Source organism: Aedes aegypti, chromosome 3, assembly GCF_002204515.2.
Source record: "Aedes aegypti strain LVP_AGWG chromosome 3, AaegL5.0 Primary Assembly, whole genome shotgun sequence".
In the NCBI taxonomy this organism is placed as follows: Eukaryota; Metazoa; Arthropoda; class Insecta; order Diptera; family Culicidae; genus Aedes; species Aedes aegypti.
The window spans coordinates 341081426-341091453 of record NC_035109.1 but is presented as its reverse complement, the minus strand read 5'-3'; positions in this window follow the sequence as shown (position 1 = coordinate 341091453).

Below are 10028 nucleotides of genomic sequence, written 5' to 3'. Positions count from 1 at the left end.
ATCACACTATTGAGAAACTGTACTCATAGGAACTTATGTACGCTTCAGAATTTTGATTTTAAAAAAAGTAAAATGAATGACTCACCAGAAAAATATATGGGAAGTGTTGCAGAAGGGCCGCCGGTGTCATCCACATTGGTCTACAAAATAGCACTGTACGCATACCTCTGGATTTTGATATCCTGCAAAGAAATAGTAATATAAATCTTAAATGTTAATAGTATGGGAAGAAATTCATCTGATCTCATGGTATCTATCCAGTATTTATAGCACTATTAGATATAATCAAGTAAAGGTCTTATTCTTGGCATTACATTACATACATTGGGGCGGAGCCTGCTTCTCAGCTTGCTACTTCCATTATCGCGAAATCAACTGCACTTTCATCAAAAGGAACGAACCAGATGACTGCTTGGGAATAACCCTTAGTGTTTAGGTGCTGATGATCTATGTTTGGGCAACAATTCGAGTCAACGAAGGTACGACGTTGCCCCCTGGAAAAGTTTACTCGATGCGTGAAGCGTCGAATATTTTACCCGGCAAGGTATAGGATGTGAAATTTTATGAACTACAATAATTATTTAAAATATTTTCAGTACATGTATTGATAGACTTTATAGACACAATATATTGATTTTTATATTTTCAGGGCTGTTACAAAAACTTCAAAATCTTATCCGCGAAAATCGCGACTACCAAAACTCGATCCGCGGCTAAAAGCATCAATCCGCGCCAAAAAAAAAAATGCTCGTAAATTCAAATCTAGGATATTTTTCCCAATGGTTGTGGAGGTACAGGGTCCGTTCGATTTTGGCAACAAGCTCGTGAATTTCGTGTTGCCAAAATCGAACCGTGCCAAAATCGAACGGTATTTTTTGTTCACATTTTTTTTTTTAATTTATACTCCTATGTTGCAAACGATTAAATTTTTGACCAATTGGGGGATGCCCATAAACAACTTGACCAAAAAGGGGGAGGGGAAGGGTAGAAGTTTTTAAAACATTTTTTTATTCATTTTTTATTTCTATGCACCGTCGACATCGACCAAAGACCCAAACCCCCCCCTCCTCCTCCGTACACCTCCAATTTTTTACGTAGTTTTTGGACAGTTTTTGGATCATTTAAAACAAAATAATACATACTTTTGATTTGAAAGAAAAAAACGGTGTTGCCAAAATCGAACGGTATGTTGCCAAAATCGAACCGTGCCAAAATCGAACGGTATGTTGCCAAAATCGAACCGTGCCAAAACTGAACCGTGCCAAAATCGAAAGGACCCTGTACCAGTAGTTTATACATTAAATAGTAGGTCAAAACGTATATTATCGATTAAAAAACGTCATATTATATTTTCAGTCCAAAAGAGTGATTCTACCTGAATAGAGGTGAATAACAAAATAAAAACAAATTTTGCAGTCATATCTAATTGAAACATTCTTATGTTATTAATATATGACATTAAATATCTCATCACTAGAGCAAAACATACAATCATAACAAAATTTGTCATTGGTATGTTATACTTGAAAGTCATGTAATAACTAATCAAAAACAAAATATACTATCATGGTAAAATTTGTTATTTGTGCAAAAATACTAATAAAACATTAAATATCTAAAGAATAACACACTTCACCATCACAGTAAAATATGTCATTATTTCAATAGTTGCAAACTTTATTTAAATAATTCATGAGAACAATCCAATATTAAATTTGGCCATAATAGCTCATTTCACGATTCGTATGTTTTCACTCTAGACTCAAGCAAAAAAAAAAAAATTCAATCATGCTAAATTGCTATATTTAGACATTTATGTCAAAGAACTAAAATTTTCATTATTTCTATCTGCTCGTGAATAGCTTATTTAGTTATTAGCTTGTTATCAATATCTAAATAATAACATATTTTGTTATTTACGATTGCCCATATTTTTGTTATTATTTTGTTATTACAATGGCAAAATATGATATTATTTAGTTTTTATGCCATACAAACTTAGTTATTATTTTTGTTTCTTTATCTTTTATTTCAAATAATCAAAGAAAAAAAAAATGGTATTCAAGCATTCTATTTTAATGGTCAATTTTGTTATTCTTTTGCAATTCTTCTCTACCCACCTAATTCAACTAATGAAAGCAATGTTCCAAATGAATGTATTGAAATAACGAAAAGTCCTAGAGATAATTTGCATGTGCCATACGGAACAATTGAAATGCTGATACGAGGGAAACATTTCAAATCTATGTGCAAATCAAATATTTTGTTCGAAACACAAGTACCAATAGTGCCTAAGGCAGTATCATGTACATTTCCTTGCATTTTTTTATTTTTAGTTGTTCTTAGGTTTTCCACTATTGGTAGCGGAAACCTCATTGAAATTTAGGCTCATGATTGGATGCAATCAAACGTTGACCATGGTACACCATGCCAAAGGTTAAAGTTTGCAGAATGTTATAAACCAGACTGTTTCATTAATCAAACATGTCCTTAACTACTTATCTCAGGTAATTGTGGGACCCTAAAGGTCTTGTAGCAAATTTAGAGTCTTAGAAAGGTGATCAATTCATATATGTGGTGGAACGAAGTTTTGCGACACATCAAAATGTAATAAATAAGTGGATAAAAAATCAGTTGGTTGATATAAGATCGAAAAAGCAATTGGCTATATCTGCTAATCATGGAAAAATTTCTAATACATTAAATGTATTAAACTCATGTATTTAGTCGAATCAAGCATAATATGGACGCATTATTCAAATTGTCACATATTTATAGGAAATTCATTGGACATGTTTTTGGATTTGTAATGTAATGTTGGTCATTTAGTAATTAAGAAACAGTTTCTTTTCCGTTAATGTGACTATTTCACTTTCCCACATTTGCTCGAATGCCATGTCACTTATAAAAAAATAAAAAATAAAATTTTGGACTTAAAAAATTCGTTGTTAGAAAAACTTTTTTCCCTAAAATATGCCCTATTTGCAATGTATGGACGACTTTTAGAGCTTGAGCTTGAGCTTGATTGGCCGCCCGTGGATGCACTCCAGTATCGCCAGATCAGCTACACTTACACAAGGAACCAACCGAATGACTGCTTGGGACTAACAGGCATCCTCAGTGTATAAGTGTTGGTGATCTTCTATTTTTAGGCAACAATGGCACCTGCCACGTCAGAATGCAGACCAATGAGGGGAAGGGGGAGGAATTGATGATGCATTGAACTGACTCCCACGTAGACCGTATATTCCACTGCATCCACGTCAGTTCATGCGGGAGTGTATGGATTGGGGGGGAAAGGCATGGCAGAGAGGTTTGCTTTTGTGGTTAGCAGACTGCCTATATATCAGGCGTAAGAAAGGCGTGCGCGTGGAAGTAGGAAGCGTTAGGGAAACGGTTTCTTGTCCGTCTCTGGTTCTAGCGTTTGCTATGAACGAATAGTTTGAGTGTGATATATTTAGAATGGAAGATAGAAGCAAGTGAGAGATATACAACTACAAAGTACGAGGAAAGGGACGGGCCTGGGATTGAACCCATGACCTTCTGCATATGAAGCAGAAGCGATAGCCATCAGACCACCAACCCCGTCCTGCAATGTATGGACGACTTTTAGTAAATTTAATTACGAAACTTTTTGCTTAAGGATGATCAAAATCTGAAATGGCCGTTTTTTTTAATCGACTTTAAAGTTTTGAATCATTGTTTTTTCGGTGTAGAAAATGTTTTTTTTTTTTTTTTTCAATATTTTTCTCTAAAACGTCAGGAAATTTCACGACAGCCCCCCCATACAACACTTTTTTGTAGGTCTTACTGTTTTCGAGTTAAACGGGTTTATAAAAAAAGTAAAAAAAAAGCTTTGACCCTTTCCAAATGTTAGTCTAGATCGATTTTGAAAAAACAAAGTATGTAAAGTATCTTAGTTTCACATAGTCTTCACACCCAGAAAGTTTCATTGAATTCTGAAGGGGTGCTGCCAATCGCGTGTCGAGTTGGCGTGAAATCCGTCAATTACCTTCGTTATCGCGAATGGTGCTTGCCACGTCAGACTGCTGTTCAATGAGGGGAAAGGGGAGGAATTGATGATGCAATAAACTGGCTACCATAGTAGACCGGATATACCCCTGCATCTAGGCCTGTTCATGCGGGAAGGTGTTGGGGTGGTCAATTTATGACAGAGGTGTAAGGAAAAGCGTGCTATTAACCTTTACGTTGCCGGCCTCCGACAAGCAGGGTTGCGATGGATCTTCTTCGTGAACAATGATCGACGCATCTTCGCGATCCAACATTCGCCAAAATTCATTTTTCATTTTTGCGTCACGAAGAGCATCGCAAAAAGCGAACGGATGCAACGTCGAAGAAGCAAAATGAACACACCGATAAGTGGTTCGCGAAGCCTCTCCGCTCGTAGGATTCATTTATCCACGTGCTGTTCATTCTCGTGATTCATTGCAAGGTTGCTTCTTCTCGTAAAGTCAAGCAAACACTCCACGCTAAGCCAGCTCCACGCAGCGCATGTGTTAAAACTACACAGAATGAGGCAACCAATGCAGAACTGAGTGAAAATTTTGAGTAGGTCGCACTAATTCTGTGAGTTGCCGACCTGTCAATGATATCCCGCGTGGCAGCATACAGTTGGCCGTTGGTAAGATGGGGAGCTTTCTGAGATGTTTTCTAGCGAAAAGCCGGAACGTGGTCGCAAATGCGAAAGTTTTTTCCCCATTTGCTGCCGCTTCGGCTATTCAAATGAAAAAATCTCTGAAAATCTTTAAAATTGGAATGTTTTTTTTTTAATGTTTTCAGAAGAAAAACAAAAATGGAAACGAATTCCGCATTCCAAGCGTTCCTCCTCTGTGCGCAATTCACTCATTCAGTTTTGTTTACCACCGTTTGCACAAAACTGTGTACAGCCCCTTTGCACAGAATCTGTGCAGCACGAAAAGAGGCCAATTTTGTGCGCTCGGCACTCATTTTTGAGCGCAGCAAGTTTAGCGTGATTGTTGCAAGCCCACATGAAGATGATCGAAATGAATATTTTTCTGTTCTTCGCGAAGAGCAGGCGGCGTGGATCGTACCGTTCACATTACCAAGCGATGGAAAATCACCCGATGATAGCGTCGGGAGAAACAGCGATCCGAAAATGAAACACGAACGAATGAAGCGCCCGAACGGTTGTTTGTGTTTATTCACAGATTCTGTTTTGATGCCTACGAAAATTCATCGTGCCTCGCGTTTCCAATCGTTGTTCAGCAACATTGCCGACAAGGCATTTTCAAATGGCTGCCATTTCGTCAATTCCCATTCGATTTTTTTGAAACCACCGTCAGTTTACTTTAAAAAGGTTTCAGTTATTTGTCATAAATGGAGAATGCTGAATTCGGAACCATGCCGGAGATATTCCGGATTGTACTGGGGTCACAAGGGTGCCAAATTCGGGAAATGTGATTATTTTTTTATTTATTTCAGCTACAACACTAAAGTTTTTATGTAAAACGTGAGATAATGGTCGATTGTCATCATTTCAACATAATTTGATTAAGTGGACCGTTCCGGAACATCGTAGCCGGTTCCGCCAGGGCCAGTTTGGGGACATTTCCGTTTCATGTCCAAAACATACCGTGCGACGTCTCAATCTTCATGAATTCGGGAGAACATGTCAATAAAGGAAGGATAAACTAAATTTCAATAAATTTGGCCACTCCAGAGCACCTGACACAGGTTCCGCCAGGGCCTCTTTGAGGACATTTCCGTTTTTTGTCGGAAACATACCGTGTGACGTATCAATCTTCGTGAATTCGAGAGGACATGTCAATAAAAGAAGAAAAAACCGGTAAAACAGATGTGGCCACTCCAGATCTCCTGGCACAGGTTCCATCAGGGCCTCTTTGGGGACATTTCCGTTTCATGTCCAAAACATACCGTGCGACGTCTCAATCTTCTTGAATTTGGGAGAACATGTCAACAAAGGAAGAATAAACTAAATATCCATAGATGTGGCCACTCCACAGCACCTGACACAGGTTCCGCCAGGGTCTCTTTAAGGACATTTCCATTTTTTGTCGGAAACATACCGTGCGACGTCTCAATCTGCATGAATTCGAGGGAATTTGTCAATAAAAGAAGATTTGTCCATTCCAGAGCAATACAATTTGAATTTGGGCGAATGAACTGGCTTATTGAGTTTCGAGCATCAAATATTAAAAAAAAAAGAAAAAAATGCATGAAGAATTTGTAAGTAAAACCTTTGCAATTAATAAGCATGAGCATAGATGACCGCTTCATAGTTGCACTCCGTGATTGACCGGAACAGTCGAAGATGCACTAAGATTTAATGCATGGGGCTTGGGATTAGCAACCAGCACGAATCGAGAGTTCAAAGACTGAATATACCTCTGCATCTCCACAATTGTCTTGAAAAGTACATTGGGTAAGTGGGTGTTGCCGGTCCCATCGCTCGCTCCAGCGGATGCAAGCAATAAAATCGATGGACCAAACATTTATGACTGGATTGATTACACCACTTTTTCTTCGCACTGCGCGAACCGGACACGTCTGATTTCTATTGCATCGCTCTTCTCCGTAGGGGCAAGTGACACAATCGATGGACCGAACACTAATCTGTAGGAAAACCCTTTGCGGGTAATAGATGAAATCTCGAAAGGGTTTCAAATTAGATAATTGCTGTCTAGATTATTGTTTAATTACTGATGAAATCCTTAATATTCGAAGCAAAATTTTTATTCTGTTGCACGTGGAATTCCTCCATTCATTAGTAAGCAGTACGATTGACGGAACTGCCGTTTGGTCGAATTTATACTTCTTTAAACGGGCAATGGGTTGTTTTTTTTTTATACCGTCAAAACAATTATTGACAGTAAATATGCCAAAGGTTAGTAAGCCAAAGGGATTTCAGCTTTCTGCTGAGTTTTAACTAGTAGCACAGTGCATTCCTGCCTTGGCGTATTCATGAAGATCTGCATAACAGGTTTTCCAAAAATCGTGGAAAACATCTGTTCAGAAAGATCCTGCCTAAGACTGACAGAGAAGCCACATCAGTTTGGGGGTCGTCCATAAATGACGTAGCATTTTAGGGGAGAGGGGGGTCTTCACGGATTTGTGACGATGTTTGACGAGGGGGGGGGGGGGGAGGTGTCCCAACTAGTGAACGTAGCATTTTGAATAATTTTGGTAAAAAGAGTAGCACTGAAAAAACTGACAGTTTTTTTCTATCAATCTTCTTTGTCTGACTTATCAAACATTGGTTATGAAATGATGATTTAACTTTAAAACAGGTTAAAACTTCTAAGAACTTTCAAATTTTCCTGAGGAATACAATCAACAGCTTTTATGACGCTTTAAATAGTTATGTGAATATTATGTTGTATTCGTGTCTAAACTATTTTATTAATGAACAAACAAATTAAAAACTTAATAAGTTAAGTGAAAATCAATGCTTTTCGACTTGGAAAATATTGTTTTACGATTAACATAGAATCAACAGTTTGAGGTTTTATTCATATTTTCTGCCGAAGCTTTAATTCTTCAAAAGAATACAATATGCTCATTTAGGCAAATATTAACGTTATTATAGTAAAACACGTAAAACGAAAATTTTATTCAGTGCATTTAACGTTAACATTTAACGCACTGAATAAAATTTTTGGAAAGGAGATTTCCACTCAGTCAAATCATTGATTTGTTTTGATGTACACTACCCGCCATAAGTATGGAATCGCATCATCTAGTATTGCAACACCTCAATTGAATATTGCAGCACCCCAAAAAGTTTAGCATCACCCGTAAGCTATTACACTAATGACGCAATATCTTGGAAACCTTACTTTCTAGAAAGCTGCGGTCTTCAGCAAAGTTGTTCAGAAGCTTTACGGCGTTCATCAGCTGACATTTTTAATGCGCCATTTTGCCGCTACGAGGCGCTAGTGTGCATGTAAATTGGTCATATTTTAGACGGCTCATGAACCTGGCCACTTAGAATGTTCGTGTCTTCAGCAAAGTTGTTCAGAAGCTTAAAAGCAATCTGAGGCAGCACTGATTGGCTAGCAATTTTGCCGCTACGTGGCGCTAGTGTGCATGTAAATTGGTCATATTTTAGACGGCTATGGCTCATGAACCTGGCCACTTAGAATGTTCGTGTCTTCAGCAAAGTTGTTCAGAAGCTTAAAAGCAATCTGAGGCAGCACTGATTGGTTAGCAATTTTGCCGCTACGTGGCGCTAGTGTGCATGTATATTGGTCATATTTTAGACGGCTCTAGCTCATGAACCTGACCACTTAGAATGTTCGTGTCTTCAGCAAAGTTGTTCAGAAGCTTAAAAGCAATCTGAGGCAGCATTGATTGGTTAGCAATTTTGCCGCTACGTGGCGCTAGTGTGCATGTAAATTGGTCATATTTTAGACGGCTATGGCTCATGAACCTGGCCACTTAGAATGTTCGTGTCTTCAGCAAAGTTGTTCAGAAGCTTAAAAGCAATCTGAGGCAGCACTGATTGGTTAGCAATTTTGCCGCTACGTGGCGCTAGTGTGCATGTAAATTGGTCATATTTTAGACGGCTCTAGCTCATGAACCTGACCACTTAGAATGTTCGTGTCTTCAGCAAAGTTGTTCAGAAGCTTAAAAGCAATCTGAGGCAGCATTGATTGGTTAGTAATTTTGCAGCTACGTGGCGCTAGTATGCATGTAAATTGGTCATATTTTAGACGGCTCTAGCTCATGAACCTCACCACTTAGAATGTTCGTGTCTTCAGCAAAGTTGGTCAGAAGCTTAAAAGCAATCGGAGACAGCACTGATTGGTTAACAATTTTGCCGCTACGTGGCGCTAGTATGCATGTAAATTGGTCATATTTTAGACGGCTCTAGCTCATGAACCTGACCACTTAGAATGTTCGTGTCTTCAGTAAAGTTGTTCAGAAGCTTAATAGCAATCTGAGGCAGCACTGGTTGGTTAGCAATTTTGCCGCTACGTGGCGCTAGTGTGCATGTAAATTTGATCATATTCTAGCAGGCTCTAGCTCATGAACCTGACAACTTAGAATGTTCGTGTTTTCAGCAAAGTTGGTCAGAAGCTTAAAAGCAATGTGAGACAGCACTGATTGGTTAGCAATTTTGCCGCTACGTGGCGCCAGTGTGCATGTATATTGGTCATATTTTAGACGGCTCTAGCTCATGAACCTGACCACTTATAATGTTCGTGTCTTCAGCAAAGTTGTTCAGAAGCTTAAAAGCAATCTGAGGCAGCATTGATTGGTTAGCAATTTTGCCGCTACGTGGCGCTAGTATGCATGTAAATTGGTCATATTTTAGACGGCTCTAGCTCATGAACCTGACCACTTAGAATGTTCGTGTCTTCAGCAAAGTTGGTCAGAAGCTTAAAAGCAATCGGAGACAGCACTGATTGGTTAACAATTTTGCCGCTACGTGGCGCTAGTGTGCATGTAAATTGGTCATATTTTAGACGGCTCTAGCTCATGAACCTGACCACTTAGAATGTTCGTGTCTTCAGCAAAGTTGTTCAGAAGCTTAATAGCAATCTGAGGCAGCACTGATTGGTTAGCAATTTTGCCGCTACGTGGCGCTAGTGTGCATGTCATTTGATCATATTCTAGCAGGCTCTAGCTCATGAACCTGACCACTTAGAATGTTCGTGTCTTCAGCAAAGTTGTTCAGAAGCTTAAAAGCAATCTGAGGCAGCACTGAATTGGTAAGCAATTTTGCCCTACGTGGCGCTAGTGTGCATGTAAATTGGTCATATTTTAGACGGCTCTAGCTCATGAACCTGACCACTTAGAATGTTCGTGTCTTCAGCAGAATATTATTATTAGAGTAATCGGACTCCTCGTATTTCCCACAGGAATTCCACTCGAGATATCATTCATTATCCTCCAGATATTTCTCCAACGTGTTTCTCCAATTATTCCTGAAATTATTCGATAAATCGTTCCTGGCTGTACCTCGAATTTCTCCAGAGATTCCTCAACAAAATTTAAAGGTGTTTTCTAGAGGTGATTCTAAA